At 45.9% G+C, this 22777-nt stretch overlaps 1 protein-coding gene across 4 annotated transcripts in view; it reads right to left on the bottom strand.

Annotated features, from left to right (window-relative positions):
• Nucleotides 1-22777, bottom strand: part of IGSF3 (immunoglobulin superfamily member 3) — a 91497-nt gene that overhangs the window by 41016 nt on the left and 27704 nt on the right. The window lies entirely within an intron of this gene.

The raw sequence follows: 22777 nt of genomic DNA on the forward strand, positions 1-22777 counted from the left end.
TCAGATGGAAAAAAAGCAACCATCTTGCAATCTGAGCCTGTGGGTCAGAGGGAGTCCTAGGGCTCTTTCTCTGGTGCTGCACCCTTGTTTTCAAATAGCTGCTCCCAGGACAGGAGGTGGAGGGGCATTCCTTATCTCCTCTCCCCTCTGTGAATAGGGACAGAGCTGAGCCCCTGCAGGTGGCTGCAGCTTTAAGCCGAGTGTACACGAATGTGAAAGTATGTGAAGGGCTGAAGCACAGCCCTGCTGCCCAGGATGCCTGCATGCTGGCAGTGGGTTGGGTTGAGGGGAGCTGACAGTGTAGACCTGACCCTGGGATGGCGGCTCTGATTCCCCACTATTCCCCCTGCCTTCTGGCTGGGATATGCCTCTACATACCTTCTCCATGTTCTTAACACGGTCTCCCCCATACACTCAGGGGCTGGGAAATATGGTGAGTTCCATTTCTAATTCCATGCCCAGCCTAACGCTGCTATTGCCTGAGCCGCTGAGCAGGTGGGGGGAGGGTACACCCCCCGTGACCTGCCTTCCCCTCAGCAGCAGGTGGGCACGGCAGTTAAGGCAAAAGGAGCGGGTGAGTTCTAGCCACAGCTCTGCCAGCAGCTGGAACTGGCTATGTCACCTTGGACAGGTTGCTTCTCCCTCCTGGACTTTGATCTCTTCATCTATAAAATGATTTCCAACAAGGCTTGGGAGTAGACTAGCACATGTGCCAGTGCTGGCTTTGTTAATGTACTAGCTGTGACCTTGGATGAGTTACCTAACATCTCCAAGCCTCAGTTTCCTCATCTGTAAGATGGGGATAATAATGTGTGCCTCACAGAGGTATCAAATAACATCTGCAAAGCCCCTGACACAATTACTCTTCAGTATAGAGCTGCTGGCTAAAAACCTCTCCCGGCTGGAACATTCTGCAGCTCTTGCATCCACAGCGCTTGGCCAGGGACATTCCGATGGCCTCTTGACAATGACAGCATCTCTCTGGGCTACCCACCTCCACCCACAGCTGCAGCCCACTTCCACCCCATGAAAGCTTCCCCTCTCCCTCTCCAAAAAGGAATCACAGCTGCCCCCACTGTAAACCTATCTGACAGCCATCCAGCTGATGAACAGCTGGGACAGCTCAAGTACTAGTAGGATGCGGCTCTGCCCAGTCCAGGGGTGCAGCTGGGGAGGGGGCAGTGTTTGTGCCTCTAAGCGAGCTGGCCTTATCTACAAGATGACAGACTTTACAAGGAAAGACGTGTGGCTTATCAGCTATAATTCACGGAGAACCTTCCCCTCCCGATCCAAATCTTACCTAGAACCCCAACCTGGCCACAGGAATAAAAACTGGGAACTGAAAAACTGAAGGGTGTGAATTTAATTGATCCACCCTGGTTGACAGCATTCATTACCACAGAGAGTCACTGAGAAGACAGCTCATTAGTTATTTTCAGTATGTTAGAATTTGGTGTATAACATTTTGACTATGTGTACGCTTTCTATGACAACTTAAAATATCTATATGGTGACATCTGAATCAAATGTTTGCACTACTCGAGGAACACAGAACCCTGAAAACAATTTAACTACATTCACAACATTTAGGTCTTGTTGTATTTTGTTGTTCGGTGACGCAAAAGCCACCACTGCTCGTAGTCTGCCGCAGAGAAGGTTAGAGGCAGGTCAGGATTGAGCCGGCTTCTTCAAGGAGCCACACTGAATTCACCCGGGGGGGCTTTACAAAGTAGCAGGGCCTCTGCCCACCTGATGTAACTGGCCTGGGGTGCAGCCTGGGCATTAGCATTTTGAAAAATTCAAATGCAAGGCAGAGTCAAGGACTGCTGCTTTCAGGGGTCTCTACATACTGGCAACCAGGTGTCCAATTAAAAACCATCTCCTAACTTGAAGCTCTCAGCTTTAAGCTCCTTCTTTCTGCAAAGGCTCTGCAAGAATTTGGGTCAAGAAAACTTCATTCTTCTCTAGTGAATGGGCGTAGCACATCCTGGCAACGCAGGGCTTAGCCAGTGGGCATTCTCCTAACAGACCTAACCAAAGTGTTTGATTGTGGGATCACACACACCACTCCCTGAAAAGTAAACAGTGTTAAGTGGCCTCAATGAGCCAGGGCATCAGGGTCAACACAATTTGTCCAAGCCAGAAGCAGGTCATAAACAGCCCTGCCAAACAAATAAGTAAGTAAACACTGGATTGTACTTGAACCACACACATTCAGCTGCATCTGTTCGTTCAGTATCTCCTTTACTTCCTTCCTGCCCCCACAAAGGGCCTTTGACCCCTGAAAATAATGCTGTTCTTAGAGAATGGACCCTAACATAGAAGTAAAAATTACCTTTTTCTTCACATTTTAATTTCTTCTGTATACCTCACCTCCACATTTCCTATTCCTGGCACTGCCCCTCATTTTTCCAAGACAGTGTTTTGTCTTCAAAGGGACCCAGGCCCTCTACCTGCCAAGGCATCCCCTGGCCTCACAGCCCCTTCCATCTTCCCTCTCAGCCTATGACAGAAGACTCCTTCCAAGCAAAGATCACTTTTTCATTATTATTATTATTACTCTTTTTCACTTTAGACATTCCTATACTTTTTGAATTACTTTGCAACAAGCAAATATCGCTTCCACAGTTTAAAAAGAAAAGAATAAATATACACAGTTTCATATATAACTGTATAAAAAGGATTTTCTGCCTTTTGTAAAAGGATTTTCTGCCTTTTGTGAGTGGAGGACAGAAATAAGAACAAAGAGAAAGGGCCATAAATACAAAGTAGTAATGCATATGGTAGATACTAATCTGCCTACACCAGTAATCACTATACTAGTAATCACTCTGAATGTCAATCAGTGGTCTCAACACACCAATTCAAAGACAGAGATTGTTGGAGTGGATCAAAACACATGACCCAACTATATCATATCTACAAGAAATCCACTCAAAATATACAGACACATATAAGTTAAAAGCAAATGGACAGAGAAAAATATACCATGTAAACACTAATCAAAAGAAAGCAGGCATAGTTATAATAATCTCAGACAGAGCAGATTTCAAAGTAAAAAAAGTTACTACTGATGATGAAGGACGTGACATAATTCTCCACGAAGACATAACAATTCTTAATGTGTATGCACATAACAACAGAGCATCATACTGGATGAGGCAAAAACCGATAGAACCGTAGGGAGAAAGAGATGAATCCAGTATTAGAGCTGATGACTACAATACCCCTCTATCAGAAACGGACTGGTCCATCAAGCAGAAAATCAGTAAAGACATAGCTGAACTCAACACCACCATCAATCAACTGAATATAATGGACATCTATTGACCACTTCATCCAACAGCGGCAGAGTACACATTCTTCTCAAGCCCACATGGAACATTCACCAAAAGAGACCACATTCTGGACCGTAACACACACCTTAGCAAATTTACAAGACTAGAAATAACAGTGTCTGCTTGCAGACTACACTGGAATTAAACCAAAAATCAGTAACAGAAAAATAACTGGAAAATCCCCAAACACGTGGATATTAAACAACACTCTTCTAAAAAACACCTGGGTCACAAAAGAAACCTCAAGAGATATTTAAAAATATTTTGTATTAAATGAAAATAAAAGTACAATTTACCAAAATGTGTCGCATGCAGGCAAAACAGTGCTTAGAGGGAAATTTGTATCATTGAATACATGTATTAGAAAAGAAGAAAGATATCAAATCAGTAATCTAAGTTTCCACCTTAAGAAAATAGAATAGAAAAAGGAAATTAAGTCCAAAATAAGCAGAAAAAAAATCACAAGAATCAGAACAGAAATCAATGAAATTGAAAACAGAAAATCACTGGAGAAAATCAACAAAATCAAAAGTGATTCTTTGAATAGATCAATAAAATCAATAAGCTCTTAGCCAGGATGACTAAGAAAACAGAGAAAGGGCACAAATTACTAATATCAAAAATGAAAGAGAAGATATCACTACAGAGCCCATGAAAATTAAAAGGATAATAAAGGAATCCTATGAACAACTCTGTGCCTACAAATTTGATAACCCAGATGAAATGGATCAATTCCTTGAAAGATACATCTGTGAAAACTCACACAAGAAAGGTGGTTTAAAAAGAAAGAAAGAAAGAAAGAAAGAAAGAAAGAAAGAAAGAAAGAAAGAAGAGAAGAAAGAAAGAGAGAGAGCAGAAAAGAAGAAGGAAGTACGGAAGAAGGCCTGCCGTGAAGACAGGAATAAGGACGTTCCACTTACCATCCATACAGCCCGCACCCCCACTCCTCACCTACTACCCATGCCTCCCCCCCCCCCTCCTCCTCCGCCCGCCCTCCCCCGCCCCCTCCCGCGCCCTGCCCTCCGCAATGAAGAAAGGCCTAAAGCAGAAAGATGGTTTTAACAGACCTATAAAGGAAATTGATTCAATAATTAAAAACCTTCCAAAGCAGAGAGCACCAGGCCCAGATGAGTAAATTCTAATGAACATTTAAGGAAAAAAGTATACCAACTCTCTACAATCTCTTTCAGAAAACAGAAGCAGATGTAACACCTAATAACTCATTTTATGAGGGCAGCACTACTCTAATACTCAAACTAGACCAAGGTATTATAAGAAAATTACAGACAAGTATCTTTGATGAACATAGATGCAAAAATCCTCAACAAAGTATTAGCAAATCAAACCCAACAATTTATAGAATTATACATCAAGACCATGTATGATTTATCACAGGTATGCAAGGCTGGTTAAATATTTGAAAATCAATTAATGTAATCTATGGCATCACTAGGCTAAAAAAGAAAAACCACATGATCCTATCAATAGAGGTAGGAAAACCATTTGACAAAATCCAACAACTCTCATTCATTAGGAAGTCACAGTAAACTAGGAACAGAGGGAAATTTTTTCCAACCTATAAAGAATATCTACAAAAAACCTATAGCTAACATTAGACCTAATGGTAAGAAACTCAAAGCTTTCCCACTAAGATCAGATACAATACAAGGATCATCCCTCTTACTACTTATTTTCAATATCATACTTGGAAGTCCTTGCTAATGCAACAAGTCAAGAAAAGGAAATAAAGGTATACTTTTATTGGAGGGCAAGTAAGCATATGAAAGATTGGGAAGATATTGGAGGGCAAGTAAGCATATGAAAGATTGGGAAGAAAGACAAAACTCTCTTTGTTCACAGATGACATGACTGTCTATATAAAAAAAAAATCTACAGGAATTGACTACCAAACAAATCCTGAAAGAAATAAGCAATTATAGCAAACTTGTTGCAAGATACAAAGTTAACATACAAAAGTCAATTGCCTTCCTATATAACAACAATGAACAAAGGGAATTTAAAACTGTGAAAAGACAATACCATTTACATTAGTACTCCCCAAAACAAAATAGGTAGAAATCTAACAAGATATACAGAAGATATATACGAAGAAAGCTACAAAACTCTGATAAACAAAATTAAAAAATAATTAAATAAATGGAGAAAAATCTGATGTTCTTGGATAAAAGGACACAATATTGTCAAGATACCAGTTCTTCCCAATTTTATCTATAGACTGAATGCAATTCCAATCAAAATCACAGGAAGTTATTTGTATATATCAACACATTCTAAAGTTTATACAGAGAGGCAAAGACCCAGAACAGCCAACACCATCTTGAAAGAGGAGAACAAAGTTGAAGGGCTGAAGCTACTCAACTTTAGTACTTACTATAAAGTAATGAAAACAGCATGATAATGGAGAAAGAATGGACAAATAGGTCAATGGAACAAAACAGAGACTCCAGAAATAGACTCCTGTAAATATAGTTAACTAATCTTTGACAAAGGGGCAAAGGCAATCCAGTGGAGCAAAGATAGTCTCTTCAATAAATGGTGCTGACGTACCTGTACAATCACATGCAAAAAATCAAATAAACAAAATGACTGAATCGAAATGCAGATTTATTCCCTTCACAAAAACTAATTCAAAATGAATCACAGATCTAAATTAACATACAAAACTATAAAATTCCTACAATATAATATAAGAGGAAGCCCAAGTGAACTTGGGTATAGTGATGCCCTTTCAGATACAACACTAAAGGCATGATCCATCGAAAGAAATAATCGATATGCTAAGCTTCATTAAAATTAATCTTCTGCTCTGTGAAAGATAAGATGAAGAGAATTAGAAGACATGGTACTGACTGGGAGAAAATATTTGCAAAAGACATGTCTGATAAAGACTGTTAACCCAAAAAATATACAACGAATGTTTAAAACTCAAAAATAAGAAAAAAATCTGATTAAAAAATGAGCCAAAGATCTTAGGAGACAACCCACTAAAGAAGACATTGGAGGGCAAGTAAGCATATGAAAGGCTGCTCCACATCATGTCACAAGGAAAATAGAAATGAAAACAACAAAAAAAAGACACCACTACAAGCCTGTAAGAGTGGCCAAAATCTGGAATCCTGACAACACCAAAAGCTGACAACGATGTAGAGCAAGAAGAACTCTCCATTCATTGCTAGTGGGAATGCAAAACAGGTATTACCCAAAGGTGTTGAAAACTTCTGATTATACAAAAACCAGCACACGAATGTTTATATCAGCTTTATTCACAATTGTCAAAAGTTAGAAGCAATCAAGATGGTCTTCAGTAGAGAGAAACAAACTGTGGTACATCCAGAACACAGAATAATATTCAGCACTAAAAACAAATTAGCTTTTTAACCCTGAAAAGACATGAAGTAACTTTAAACACATAGTATTAAGTGAAAGAAGCCAATCAAGAAAGGCAACTAACAAAATGGAAGCATATTATATGCTTCCAACTATGTGACATTCTAGAAAAGGCCAAGTTAAGGAGACAAAAGAAATTTCAGTGGTTGCTGGGGATGGGGAGATAAATAGGCAGAGCACAGAGGATTTTTAGGGCAGTAAAGATACTCTATATGATAATGTAATGATGAACACATTTTACTACACACTTATGGAAACCCATAGGGTATAGCACAGGAAGTGTGAACCCTCGGGTAAACTATGGACTTCAGGCGATTATGATGTGTCAATGCAGGTTCATCCTGGGTTAATAAATGTACCAGTCTGATGAGTGATGTGGATAATGCATGAGGTTATTTATGTGTGGAGGCAGGGGCGTATGGGAAATTTCTGTATCTTCCTCTGGATTTTGTTGTAAACCTAAAAAAGTTTAGAGAGAAAATACTGGGTAATAGGAAGGCAAGTGATTTTTATTTTCTTCTTTGTAGTTTACTCCTCCCCACCCTCATCCTCTGCAAAGATTATGTACTAGTTCTATAAATAGGAAAGGAATTTAACCAAAAATAAAAGTGACATATGATTGCCATATAAAATTTTTTCCATATTGACTAGAATGGTAGGATTAAAAAAAATATGAATTTGGTCTTTGTCCCTGGTTTCTGGCCCAGAGCTTCTAAAACCCTTGTAATTTCCTGAGTGACAGGAATGTCTTTTGTCATTCATAAAGAGTCCCTTATATCCCTAAGGAGTTATGCTGATTTATGGTGGGCTTTTAGATGGTCTTAAGAGAGGAGCTGGCCATGCTGAGAAGATTGAAACTGTCAACCCCATCTCACTCTAGGGAGGAGATAGGGGGCAAGAGATTGAGTTCAATGGCCAATGATTTAATCAACCATGGCTATGTAATAAAGCTCCCATATAAAAACCCTAAAGGAGAGGGTTAGGAAAACCTCTAGGTCAATTTGCAGGGAGGGTGGCACGCCTGGAGAGGACACAGAGGTTACCCTCCACACCTTGCCCTATGCACTGACTGGAAAAGCAGAAATGCTAGAGTATGACTTCCAAGGCAAGGCTATAAAAAGACAAGGGTTTCTGCCTTCTTCTCTGGGACCACATATAACCGTGTCAGGAAGATATCAAAGCAGCCCCCTCTGGTCAGGTCTACCCGAGGCCTCCAGCCAACAACCAGGCCCAGCCAAGATGACTGTACGCTGTCGGGAGCCACAGAGTCAGAGCCACCAGAGCTGAGATGCTCCTAGATTCCTGATGGACGGAAACCGTTGTGTTGTTTTTCTGTATCATTTTAAGAATTTTATTGACAAGTGCGGTAATTACTGCTTTCACCGAGTACACACAGCTTCTCCAATCAAAATCCTTTTTTAAGACTATGTTTTTTAAGAACATTTTTAGGTTTACAATAAAACTGAGAAGAACTGTTGCTTTAAGCCTCAAGTTTTGGGATAATTTGTTTTGTACCAATATATGGCCAATATCAACAGCTGTGAGTCCTAAGATTTAATGAAATATTGTGTTCCATACCCATGTATGTGTCTTCTGGAAAAAGGGTCCATAAATCTCAAAAGATTCTGAAAGCAATTTAAGGCCCAGAAAAGAGTTAAGAATATTGCTTTAGAATATTACATGATCATTAGGACAGTCTATGTCCTTTTAGATTTACTTGTGAAAGTCTCCAGTCACATAAACACATGGTATCTATCACTTAACTAGTTTTTCAAGATACTACATATCCCAGGATGCTCTTTTTTCCTTTGTATTAAGTCCCAGATGAACCTGGCTAGGGGCAGTATGATTCAGGAGTTAGTGAGCAGGAGAGGTCACTGTGCCTGTGGAAACTAGCTTCTCATGCATTTTTTTGGAATATGCCTAGGCTCAGGTAACCCACATCTCTAGGCAAAGGATCCAACTGCTATGCTTGTGACGCATGACTGAGCATGTCAAAGCATCAAAGGACCTAGCTCACTGTTCCACGTCTGTTCTTCCAGTTGTGGTCTCTACAATTATCAAAGCTCACTCAGCACCCAGCTGGTACAAATTCTACACACAACTCCATCACACTGGCATATTTCTTTATCTATAAAATGGGAATAATGCAACGCACCATATCTCAATCTCACAGGTAACCCCAGAGGTCACATAATATTGCAAAAGCCACTAAATGAGTATTTCAGGATTCCAGTTAATTTCTGGCCAACATGAGATAATCTAAAAACAGGAAAAGGCTCTGTAAGTACCAGAGCATAAAAGGAACATCAATGTTTAACTTTTGGCTAAAAATGAAAAATGGCATAGGTAGTAAAATACTGTTCAAAAAAATACTATACCAGGGCTCAGTGATTGAAAATCTGCCTTTGGTTCAGGGCGTGATCCCAGGGTCCTGGGATCGAGTTCCACATCAGGGTCCTCGTAAGGAGCCTACTTCTTGGTCTCCCTATGTCTCTGCCTCTCTGTGTCTCTCATAAATAAATAAACAAAATCTTAAAAATAAATAATAAAAAAGTTAAAAAGTTAAAAAAAACATTAAGCCACCAACGGCCGGAGGAGTTGTAGCAGTAAGTGATATATTAGTTCTCACTGTGCAACTCATTTCTCCCACGTACCATGACAAGGTATATTTTCTAAACACAGCTTAACAACACCTCCTGTCTCATGTGCTCTTCTTACTGTGACCATGCCATTGGAGGTGGAGTTTAATTCCCCTCCCTTTGAGCCTGGGTGGGCCTATGACCCTGTGAACGTCAGGATTCAGTCCTAAACAAGTGACACAGCGATCTGCTCTGCTACCCGGTGTCCTGTGCTGCGGTGGAAGAATTTCCAGTGTCCTAAGGCTGCCATGCTATGAGGAAGCCCAAGGCACAGGGAAGGGTCCTGAGGAGGGTCCAGAGCCTGAGAGAGCCCAACAGAGTTCGCTATCCACAGCCACCACCACCGCCAGCCATGTACGTGAATGAGCCTTCATATGATTGCTCAGCTACAAGTAGCCGCCCAGCCTTGGAATCTTCCCAGCAGAGACCCCAGACCACTGGGGGAACAGACGGAAGCCACCCCTGCTAGGCCCACCTGAATTCCTGACCCACTGATTCTGTGAACGTGATACAACGGTTGTTTTAAGCAACTGAGTTCTGGAGTAATCGGTTGCATGGCCAGGAGAACTGAAACACACACTATACTTCCAACCAACATTTTTTGAGTACCTATTATATGAAGGGGGCCAGGCCAGAAACTAAGCGAGAGATTCGTAAGACATATTTTTATGCAAAGCTGAAAATCCCAAAGGAAATATACCTCAGTGATCATTATTATACGACACAATGTGATGGCAGGGAGGTGCAAAGTGCTAGGTTAATAAGGCCCGTCAGAAGGAGAAAGTAGGTCCCAACAGGCTTCATAGAATTAGGGGTGTTTGAACTGGGTCTTGAAGCAGGGGGGAATACATGCCACACAAAAAAACTGTAGTATGTTCTAGGACCCACAAGAAGTCTGCCAAGGGCTCCTGTCGCATGCCTGAAAGGCACCTGAGTGCCGGGCAGGAGAAGACCCTGGAAGGCACACCAACAAAGTCAGACCTGTCCTCCGGGACAGGGCAAGTTGAGAAAGAAGCTAGCAAAGGACAAGTGAGGACACAGATCAGATTTGTGTCTCTGAGTCCTTGTCCTGGTGGCAAGTGGAGGACAGAGCAGAGGGCAAGACTGGAAGCAGGGAGACTGAATTAATAGTCGAATGAGACAAGAGGAGGGCCTGGCCTGGTTTTTAAGTTCAAGGACAAAAATATCACTCATTCCTTCTTCTTCTTCTTCTTTTTTTTTTTTTTTAATTCCCCAGTGGTACCTAAAATAGAGCTCGTCTAAAGCTGATGATTAGTTAATGTTAAATTATTGATGCGCCTGCTCAGGAGGTATAACTTACCAGCTGCAGAATCGGCAAAGAAGATGGCAAACTCCATGATTCACTTCACCCCAAACTGACTGATCTCCGTGACATGTACCCTGCTGAGTCATGGCAAGGCTGCCTCGTTGTCTACGCTGTCTGCTGTCTACGTTAGGACTTGGAGGGAGCGAGCCCCTGGGCTGGGTCCCTGCTTCCCGGCTGCGGCCTCATTTACGCATTCCCAAATGCTGAAGCTGCCACCTTCGAAAGCTGCTGAACTTCCATTTCAAAAATCCTTTAAGCATTCCGATATTTACTTCAATTAGAATATTTAAAACAAATTTTAATGAAAATATTACAAGACTTCAAACTCTTCCCGACACCAGCATCATCCTCCTTCCCCCTCAATTCCCCAGAGACGAGCACTGCTATGCTTCAGAGATATGCCACTCTAGACTCTTCTTAAAAATCCATGTACATCGCTTCTCAGCCTTTTGGCTAAGATCAAGTGTAAAAATCCATGTACATACAGATACACACACACACATATATATACACACACATATGTATGTGTATGTGTATATATATGTATATATATATATATATATATATATATATATAAAATCCTTGAAAATACACAGTATCACTCCCCACTTTTTTTTAAAGATTTCATTTATTTATTTCAGAGAAAGAGAGAGAGAACACAAGCAGGGGGAGGGGCAGAGGGAGAAGGAGAACCAAACTCCCCACTGAGCACAGAGCCCAAGGCAGGGCTTGATCCCAGGACCCTGAGATCATGACCTGAGCCAAAGGCAGCTGCTTAACCAACTGAGCCACCCAGGTGCTACGTTTTTACATAAACACTTTGGTTCCATACACACATGCTCCTTGGCTTTGCTCCTCAATACTTTTGAGATTAAATATAATTCTAGTTCCTGCCTTTGACACAGCTATATAGTATCCTCTCCTGGGATGACAGCACATTTTATTTGTTCCCCTATGGATGGAGACTTAGGTGATTTCTAATTATTTTGCTATGACCAACATGTCCTCCTCTTTGCACATGCCTCCCACTGTAACAAGCACTCCAGGGGGTCGTAAGGGGTAACTTGCTTTGAGCTTAAGCACCCCTTGCTTGGTGACCTAAGTCCCTTGGTCTGGAGCAGAACTAACCTGCTTTCCTTAAGATATGCAGACCGTTGGCCTTGAGGACCAGACTCTCCCAGGAGATAAGGTCTGACTACATGAAAACAGCCGTCCTAGACACCAGCAAGTCCGTTCAGGGTCACGTCCACCTCAGACGGATCAACTGCCAGGGCACCTGCTTCTCCTGCATGAGCACTCCCCTCCCCTTCCCCTTTGAACCTTCCAGTCTCACCTAGATGGGGAAGATGGTCTCCGAAGGTTCATCCACCATTTTCCCAGGTTGCCAGCTTCCTGCGTAAAGCAAGCTTTCCTTTCCTACTATCACTTGGCTGTCAAGTATTGATTTTCGAGCAGTGAGTAGCTTCACCTGAATTCAGAACCTGTGCTCCAGGAACGCTACCTCTTTGTCCTTTCCTCACCCGAGTGTGTACAATCTTCCTGCTTCTCTCTCCTTAACCATTTAACCCACAGGGAAGACTTGAGCCCTTCTAGGATGCCTAGGCTCTTTGACCCCACGACATGCTTGGCACTAGGATTAGCCCCAAAGACTACATCTCCCACCTCTTCTTCTCCCTCTCCTGTCATTCACCCCCACTGTGGCGTTCCACTCCCTTCCCAGAAAAGGTAGGGCTAATGTCCCAGAGTCCCACCCACCCTCTCACACTCCTACTCATCCATCCTAAGGACAACACAGCATGGAAGGAGTATCTTGAAAGGTAGATGGGGGAGCCCTGCAGCCTGACCTAACAATGCCCATGGCTAAGGTAACAGACCCTTTTCCCAACAACACCAGGACTAAAGGCAGCATATCCAATGGAAAATGGTTATAATTGAATATAAGTACCAGTATTTGCTTTCTATTTTCTGGAGGAGAAAAAGAATTAAAAGATGGAATCAGATTACTTGCCTGTAAATGCTCTCCCTGTAATTATCCTAGATCTACTGACCACTGTTTCCTTCCATCCACTTTCAAAGATAACAGAAATGCACTGAGCGTCAGGCTGATTCTTTTTAATAAGAGTGCAGCCTCATGGCACATTCCCCTGCCAAGTCCAGTGGCCTAGGAACCACAAGCTTCACATGAGTTCCAGTAAAAGGACCCTCCCTGGGAACCAGCAAAGGCCTACTCCCCCCGCCCCACCCCCACAAGCATGCATTTCATAATTGTTGCTGCTGGTGCTCTTGAAGGGGGCATTTCTGGACAGGGATGCCCCAGTTTCAGCAAGTTCTCAGACTGGTTGAGAGGTATCTCCTGGACCTCCAAGCAGTCTCTTTACTGGCCATCACCACCATCCCCCACAGGGAGCAAACCAAAGCCCCTCCTTGGTTTCCCTATCACACCTTGTCCTCTGGTTCTTCCTCCCAGAAGCTGGTAGGCTTCCTCTCTAGGTCTCTCTTGATATTCTCATGGCCCCAGGAAGAGGATGCCAAGCCCAGGTCCTTCCTGAAAAATGCCAAGAGGGGTCCTTTGGGCGGCATTACGATGTCAGCTTGCTCGGGCAGCAAGGAATGCAGAAGATCTTGAGGAGCTTGTCCAGGGCATCAAGAATAAGACCAATATCTGGATGTGAACAGGTGCCCATGGCTTCAGGAAGCACATGAGAGGTGTGTCATGTCCCTCCACACAATGTCCCACTCCTTACCTGTTTTGTGTTCCAATGTCAAGGCCATGGAAACAGAGGTAAAAAAAAATGGGGGGGGGGGGGTCCCAGCTGCCAAGAGACAGGTTTTTTAAATTATTATTATTATTATAAGGGACAGGTTTTGAATGGATGGTCTTCAGAGGGGCCTCAGAGCAGCTTCCTCCTCCTGGTACAGCCCCTCCAGCTCCCCCTCAGCAAGCACTCCTGGTACAAACCATTAATGCTCTTCTCCTAACTCCGCCCAAGACCACAGCCTTCTCCCCATGTTCTCCTGGCCTATTGGAGGCCATGCTGTGACTCCCAGTGGGAATCTCTAGAAACCGAGGAACTCAGTTACTATCCATGCATGCCCTGAGCTCAGTGCTTGAGGTCTGTCTGACACTTCAGTAAACATGATCGATGGATGAGCCAACGAGCCAACAAGTCCGGCAGGCTCCAAGCGTCCACTTCTCCAAAGTCAGGAAGAGCCCAAAACACTGGCCTTCAGTTCTAGAGGTACCCAGGCAGCTTCCTCTGGGAGCCAGCCTGACTTTGCAGGACAGTAAGGGAAGTGGATGGGCTGGCAAGCAGAGATGACAATTCTCCTGACCATGACCATCCCCATACACATGTGGGCCATCCTCGTGGATGTTAGCCAGCTAATCACAAGAATTTGAACTCAGGGGCCCATTCGACTAGCTCAAGTATGTATGTGTGTGGGGTAGAGAATGTATGATAAGTAACACCATGGAAGTTCAAAGCAACCCAAGAGTATGGGTCATAGACCTTGGAAGGCCTGGAACTGGAAACCCACATGACTTGACTACTTCAAGACAGCTTTACTTCTCTCTTCAAAGATGGGCTTTCTTTGCTTGGCCAAAGTTCCTGTGCTTCAAGAATGCAGCTCACATATACCTACCGTTATCTCTGCACTCACCTGCAATGCCCCACTACGGCTCTCTGTACAAACTCCCTAGATAGTAACCTCAAAGGCTAACTTGTGGATTTGGAGGTCGTTTATGACACACACTTCACCCCACCCAGGTCCAGCCAGACTTGACGAGATGGGCTTCTGTATTCCATTATCCGGCATACAACCACGGCCCCCTTGGTCCCTGCTGCATACTAGGCGGCAGGGACAATGGGAGAGGGGGCCACCCCCACTCCAAGTGTGAGTGGCCAGGCACCCTGGAATATGTCTAACACACTAACAAAGAACCAACATCTACACTCAACTAAAAATTGAGTCAAGTTCATGGACATACCCTCTGGGGATTTCCCCAAGCCCCTGTTACCTTTATCGTAATAATTCAAGGCCATTCCTGCTCTTTCAGCTTTGACTTTCATCGCTGGTGGTTCAGTCTCTTGCACTTTGCCCTCCTCTGTAAGCAACCCTTGGGTTGCATATTTTTCCCATGTAATTCAAGGAACATGCTTTGAGCACGACTGCCACCAGGCACTGAGCAGTGGGTCCCCTGCTTGTTCTTACTGGGAGGCATGTACATATAAAACCCAACTCTGGATGTGGAGATTTACTCTGCAACAGTGCAGAGACGAGAGCTGGGGAGTCGGAACACCGTCCCAAGGTGTGGGGGGCCATGCTGGCACAGAGGAGATGGGCTTCCTAAAGGGCAGCAGAACAAGGAGCAACACATGGGAGTGGGGAGGAGGGGTCGCAGAAGCAGGGAGAGGTCCACTTGGTAAGGCTCTATGATGGAAATTACAGCCCTTCTCCATGGGGTGAAATATTATACAACCAACAAAAATCATGGAGAAAACTATGATGAGCACCTAAAAATGTTGAAAGCCCATTATGAAGTTAAAGAAGGAAAAAGCTCTAAAGGGTCTGAAAGTGTTTTTGTCTAGAACCTCTCACCCTGCTATATATGCCCGCAGAAAGTATGGGGCTCATATGCAGGACGATGCTACAGGACAGGAGAGTAACAAGGGACTGGGTTCCCTTGCATGTCGTGTTTCCTAAGCATTCTGCACTTAGCACGGATTACTCCTGGAATGAGGACAAGTGGTCACAAGGCATTCCTCAGACCACCTTCCCCCTCATCCTGTAAAAACAGGAGTCAAAGAGGGGTAAATGCATTTGTGCAGATCAATCCAAGGTTGTGTGAGCGGGGCATGGGGGGTGGCCAAGTGGCCTGTGTGGGGCGGGGGGGGGGGGGGTGATGTGACACGGGGAAGGGCTGAGAGTGAATAGATGGCAAAATCGGCCAGGGCCAGGCTGGCCAGGTGACCTGGCAGGTGTGACATGTTACATGGTTAATCAGTTGCCCTCTATTTGAGCTTGGTACAGGCTCAAGGGCCTGGATGAACAGGTTTGACTTCATCTCCTTTTTTTTTTCCAAGCTATTTAGTCACTTTGCTAAAACTCCTATTTTCCGAGTTATTAAACTTTCAAATTCCATGTTGATCCATTCCGAGCCCTCTTATGCATCTCTTCTTCTGCTTCTTCCAACTGGGTGCCCCTGGGCAGCATGAATGGAGACCAGGAGCCCTTCTAGGCTACAAAGGAGGCCCCTGAGTGACAGCCGGCTGGAAGTATCCTGAGAAAACAGAAGTTCAGGTACGCACATTCAGGCCACCTCTGACTTACCAAGGGCCAAAGACACAACGCATGTCACACATGACACACAACACACAGCACAGGGTAGTTTTTAATTTCCTACTGAACACAAGGGTGGCTGCACCATCAAGGGTCCTTGAGAAGCCTTGAGGAACAGACATTTCAGCATTAGGAGTCTGAACGTTTGCTATATGGTCCCACAAGGCGGGAAGAGTTCAAAAACCTCTGCCCCCTGGCAGCAAACTGGGCCCAGAGGCTGAAGGCACTCCCCAGACATGCCTCCCAATTAAAGGCAAGAGGAGAAGCCCTGTGGGAAAGGAGACAAAAGGTATAAGGCAGTAATAAGATGTCATATTCCGAAACTGAGGCTTCTCCTCAGCTATCATCTGAAAAAGACTGTAAGGACTGAGTACCTGCTAATTCCCTGGCATTAGCCAAATCGGCCCCATACTAGCATCTTCCACAAGTGTCCTCTCATTTTAACTTCACCACCAACTTGTAAGAGAAGTATCCTGTCCCCATTCTACAGATGACGTGAGCAAATGGAGGCTCAGAGAAATTAAGTGCCGCGGTGGGTGCAGAGCCAGTGCCACACACCTTTTTCTTCCATTCCACAGATATGGATAGTGCTTGTCCTATGCCAGGCCTTGTGTGAAACTGATGAGCTACAACACCCAAACCCTCCCAATCTAGGAGGTGGAGACAGATGTGCAAACAAAGGCTGTGAAGTGCCGGGGCAGTGCTGTGAAGGACATGTGGAGGGCACAGGGCAAGCAGTCCCTGCAAACCACGGGGAGTCGGTAGGACAGCTTCAGAGAACAGTGCTTCCTTGGGCCAGTTTTAATCAGGATGAGCGGACATTCCTGCTTGATGAGGCTGGAAGGAGAGGCCCAGGCCCTCACCACAGAGCAGCCTGAGTCACAGAGCTATAGGAGGGAGCCGGAGGGCCCATGGTGCAGGGGGACCAAGGATCAGGCCCCAAGAGGCAGCAGTAGGGCAGATGCGGGTGGGGCTCAGTCATCATGCTAAAGAGGCTTGGATGCAAGGGCAGCAAGGAATCCACTGACTCCGAATCATGTCTTGGGAAGGCAGTTCTGGTGGGAATGATGAGAAAGGGTGCTAGCAGAAGATCCTTGCAGTAATCCAGAAGAGCACTGCTGAAAACCCAAACAGAGCAGGTCCCAGGAGGTGGAGGGAGGCAGGCTGGCAACAGAGGTGCTAAGGAGATGTGATCAAGAGTCCAAAGGAGGGTCCAGGGAGTTGTCCAGAACAACTCCCAGATCTGGGCGACTGGATGGAACAGAGATAGAGGAGGTCGGTTTGGGGGCAAGTTGATGAGGTCATCATAGGAATGAGAGCCCTTCCCTGGGCCCGTCCAACTCTCTAGACCACCCTGCCACGTGCAACTAGGAATAACCTCCTCCAACAACCCTCTGCAGCCCAGAGGGAGCAGAGAACAGTCACCCAGCTGAAGGATGGCAAACATTCAGACAAAGGTGCCTCATAGGCCACAATAAGTCATCAATCAATTTAAGAAAGTTGCCAAGAGACAGTTACTTCAAGGCTGCTCCCAAATACGTGGCATTCAGGCGTCCTCAAAACCTCATCAGCAGCTGACCCCACAGCTCCCACACGGGCATCGTTACCACAAAGATCCAGACATAGCAGGAGTCACCAGGGCAGAGCCTCTTCCTGGAAGGCAGTCAAGGATTCCAGACTCACACAACTCAATCAATGAAGGCTTGATTGAGAAAAGAGAGGAAAGACTACTAACATTTAAATAGAAAATGGTCCCATTAACGAGAACCCCTATGATATGGCTGTGAAGGTTATCGCTTTGCTAGGGCTGCACATTTAAAGTAGTTACGGGGTAATCAAAACCAGAAAACGCTGACCGTCCCCCGAGGTCTCCAACTGCATCCAGTGCTGATAAGTGGAGTTATCAGCTGCCTTTTGTGTGCGGCCAGATGAGATATGGATCCGTGTGTGGTGGGGGGAGGAGGGGGCTGCCAGCATCCCCCGCACGGCAGACTGCCATCAGGAGGCGACATGCTCGCCAGGATTTAAACAGCATCTCAGAAACCACTTTCAGGATAACTGTGGACCAACTAAGCACGCAGTATCCTGAATGAGAGGCCCTCAGAGGCAGGAAAAAAGCCAACCGGGAAGGAACAAATGGGGACGTGGATGCTGAAGGATTTGTTTTTAATCCTGCCCAGCGATCCTTTTTCAGCCATGTATTTCTGTCTCCCCAAACTCACAAGGATTGTAAAGGAAATCCATGCTTTAAGAGGGAAAAGAGAAATTGTACTCGTTAACTCAGAGCTCCCCTTGTCTGGCGGGATTAACTCACCATACCTGTAGAACCAAGAGCCAGCCCCAGTGCATGGGGTGCTTTTTAGGGGCAAAGAAGCTGCCACTTAAAACCTCTTTACAGGGACGCCTGGGTGGTGCAGGGATTAAGCATCCAAGTCTTGGTTTGGGCTCAGGTCACAATCTCAGAGTCATAGTCATGGTCAGGAGATCGAGCCCCCAGCTCTGGGGTGTACTGACCTCTGCCCTCAGCAGGGAGTCTGCTTGAGATTCTCTCTCCCTCCCTCCTGCTCACACATCCAGGGGCTCTAAAATAAAGAAATAAAATCTTAAAAACAAAAACAAAAACAAAACCTTTTTTACGAGAACCTCCAGCCAAATCCAGAAAAGCAAAGGGCTGCAGCCCAGAACAGGTGAGCCAACAGATACAAAGGAGCTCTGATAAAGTTTAAATGGGGACGGTGACATTAGCGTGTTTATAGAGCATTTGATTTACTTGCTAAGGCAAAATTCCAGAAGTATGACACACTGGGACCTGAGTGGAGGGTTTCTTCACTGCAGCCGTCCCTGACAGGCTCATTGTAAAGTAATGAATTTTGTGGACACTCAGAGAGAAAAAAATAGCTTCAAATGCTATGGATCGATGCTGCGCACTGCAGAGACACAGCCTTTGGTGTCTATGAGCTCTGTTTGGGTACTGCGCAGAGTTCAGCTGCAATCTGTCCCTTTGAAGGCCAGCAAAGGAGTCCCCCCAGGCCTGGGCACAGCGCCAAGGTCTCACACTCAAACCATATCCTGGAATATCCTGGTTCAAGCATTCCTGTCCTGATCCAGAGCAGGATCAGGTACTTCCAACACCTGCTCTGGGGACTCAGCGGGGTCTCTGCAGGTCAGCATCCATCCCAGGAAGTGAAGCAGAGAAGGCCTGGGATTTTTGTGGGAGGCTTTTTGTTTTGTTTTGTTTTTTGGCACAGTGAGGACTTTACACAATTTCTCAGCTTCCTCTCTAGGGCTCAATTCCCTATGTGCAAAACAAAAAAAAAAAAAAAAAAGAAAAAAGAAAAATTTGAACCAAAACAAAAAAGGGAAAAACACCTATACAATCCTTAAAGTCCCTTTTCAGCTCCAAGTCTCTGTGATTCTATAACACCAAAATGCAAAGCCCTGGGACTCCCCCCACTATATATATTTCCCTCTGCCAGGGAAATGTACACGCAACTGACTGAACTACAACAAAAATATCAGAAATTATGATCTTGGGGATAAAAGAACATTTAGAAGCCACACAAACCAAAATGAAGAACCAACGTGGAATGGAATCTGACTTGAATTAGAAGGAACATCTAAAATGACAGGTTCAGAAAAGCCTGCCCAGAACCCTAGGCTACAGCTGACCCTGAGTTCACAGTCCCTGCCTCCTTTTGAAGGCAGGATGGGTCTTGGGGGGAGGGGGGTACAGGCTGGGAAGGAGCCTCAGTGCCAGGCCAGAGATTAGGGAGCCTCCCAGTTGGCACTGCAGCTGCTGCCAGGGTGGAGAACATGCAAGCACTGCAACAGCCCTGGTCTCTGGGGTGCGGAGCAGACCTCTCACTAGTGACATCCTTTTATGTCTTTTTATTTATTTTTTATTTTTTTAAAGACTTTATTTATTTATTCATGAGAGAGAGACACACAGAGAGAGAGGCAGAGACACAGCCAGAAGGAGAAGCAGGCTCCATACAGGGAGCCCAATGTGGGACCCGACCCCAGGTCCCCAGGATCAGGCTCTGGGCCAAAGGCGGCGCTAAACCACTGAGCCACCGGGGCTGCCCATCCTTTTGTATCTTTTTAAATTAGACACGTGCATCTATTCCCTTATTCAAAAGTAAATGAGAAAGGATGCATGCCAGGGCAAAGTAAAATCTGGAGACAATAAAAAAGACCCAGATTACTTCAAATTTCTCCTGATGAAGTGTCATTTAGAAATCTAAGGGGAAGGTTGCCGGGAGAGCTCAGGAGAGTGAAGGAAACAACGAATCAACAGGAGCCCCATGCTTCTGGCCAAGGGCACCTCCTTCTGATCCTCCCTCCTGCCCAGCCCCCAAGGCAGCTTCAAGCCCAGAGCATCTCTGGTGTCCCTCCATTGCCTACAGCATTTGCCGCCTCCTCTCCTGCATGCCCAGGATCGTGGGCCGCCTACCAGACCACAGGTGGTATCCCCTACCCTCGGCCTCTAACAGTGCTTTTCAACCATTCTGGCCACTTGCCCCACTGAGCAAGGGTTTCTCACAGCTGGCTGCGAGGCCACCTTCCATCCCATGTGCTCTGCTCACCTGACTCTGACACAGCTCCCAGGGAGAGATGTGCTCTCAGTCCTCCCCTTGCAGGTGGGTGGGCTTATGGCTAGGGTAGGAGTGACACTGGTGACTTGGAGGCTAGGTCATGAAAGCCTTCATGAAAGGCACACTCACTTGGGGCCCTGGGAGTCCGGGAAGCAGCCTGACTTGCACTGAACCCACCGAACTCTGAGGAAGCCATGCCAGCCCCTGGGAGCGACCACCAGAAGAGAAAGAGATGCTGGGCCCCACTGCTCCACCCCCTGGAGTCCCAGCCAACAGCTGCCTGCAGCTGCATGAAAGACACGAAAGCCAGAATCACCGGCCTAACCCTTCCTGGAGTCCTGGTCTATAGGACGCCTAAGAGAGAATAAAAGGATTATTACTTTAAGCCACTAAGATTTAGGGTGGTTGGTTCAAAATCTCGAGATAAAGGATAACCTGCCTCTCAACAACAGAATCCCCAAGGTCTAGACCCCATTTCAAACTCACTTCAGGTTCCCACTTACTGATTTTAAGGCACAGAGCTTCACCAACCCCTTAAGTCAAGCCGTCAACTCCAGAAATTTATTTAAATAAATTCATTGTGTCTGCCTGTGTTTGCCTATTCCTCCCAAACAGTCCCCACTGATGTCTGCCTCCCTCAGCTCTCTTCCCGGCAGACAGTGGTCCTGGCTCTTCTCTCTTCCCTCGACCGTGGACAGCCAGTGGATGGCCCACGGACCGCCCCCAAATCCTGTTTACTCCCAGCACTGTCAGGGCCTCCCATGCCCCCTCCTGCAGCCACACCTCCATCCACCTGCCACCCTCTGCACCTGGCCCCCCGACTGCCTCCCAGCCCTCATCCCTCCAACTCCCCACACACAGAGCAGGAAGGACTATTTTTTGTCTTACACCCACGGTGTTCCAGAAAAGACTCATGGCAGCTTAAGCACAAAGAATTCTTAGCCTCGAACACTGTGATGGCCACCCTCTTTTTTGGGCACTGAGGCATGTCCCCCCATCATTCCAAGAATCAAATGGCCAATGCCTGGTGATGAGGTCTCTGCCTCCACCTACGACATGAAGGCAAATGCTGAAGACTCTGCCCCACACCCAGCCAACCCCCAGTCCCTCCTGAAGGCCCAACCCATTTGTCATCTCTGCTGGAAGGCCCTCTGTGGCAGCTGGGGCAGCTAGTCCCACACTCCGGTGCCCTGTGCCCCTGTTGCACTGTGCAGATACATTTGCACACTTGTCTGCTCACTGGCCTCCAGGGCAATGGAAGTCAGAGCCCCGCCATAACCCAGCTCTGTGGGTCCCTCTGCGCTCCTGCAGCAGGTTGCCCAGGACATATGTGGGGTGAATCGCTCACTCTCCTGGAACCCCCTTTGCCAGTGTACTTCCACTCCAAAGAGCACCCTCCCCACAGGTGCCTCACCCCTCCCACCCCAGCTGAAGTCCCCTCACGCTCCTCCACAAAAGGGGCCCCCGGCCTGCAGACAGCCCCCTCCGTAACTGCCTTCCCAACACCAGCTTGACTGTTCCTTCTATGCTTGAAGGTGCTTTGAGGAGCCTCTGTTCAGCTATCCAAATCTCCACAGCTTGATTTTCATGCACTTCTGAGCTGGCCCTCGTTGCCCTCTCTCAGGCCTCAAGCACATCAGGAGGAAGCCCGCTGATGACTTTTCCCGAGCTCTCAACAAAATGCATACATGTGGTTCTTGTGCCTGGAGGCAACGTTGCTCACTAGCACGGATGATGGCCTTCTTAGCATCCTGGGTCTTAACATTAGGAAAGTACTGGCACTGCTGGATGCCCCGCTTCTAGAATGGTGCCTGGTACCTACGAGGAGCCCAAAAGATTAGCTGAATGAATGAAAGAATGAAAGCTATCTGGCCTGGCCACTGACCTGGAGAAACTGTGGTCTTCTGGGCCTCTTCACCACCAAGCCCTGGGGGCTGAGAGGTTGTATGACTCAGCCAAGGTCACCAGCAAGCCAGCGAGGGAAAGTGGAACCCCATCTCTTGCCTCCCAGCACACGGCCCTCCTTCTGCCCAACCCCAGCTTTCTCACCACCCACCCCTTCCATGTTCCAAAGACAGCATCTCCCAAGGAGTTCTGGACAGCGTCCAGGAGTATTTTTCTTCCTGG

This window comes from Canis lupus, chromosome 17, assembly GCF_011100685.1.
Source record: "Canis lupus familiaris isolate Mischka breed German Shepherd chromosome 17, alternate assembly UU_Cfam_GSD_1.0, whole genome shotgun sequence".
NCBI classification, from domain to species: domain Eukaryota; kingdom Metazoa; phylum Chordata; class Mammalia; order Carnivora; family Canidae; genus Canis; species Canis lupus.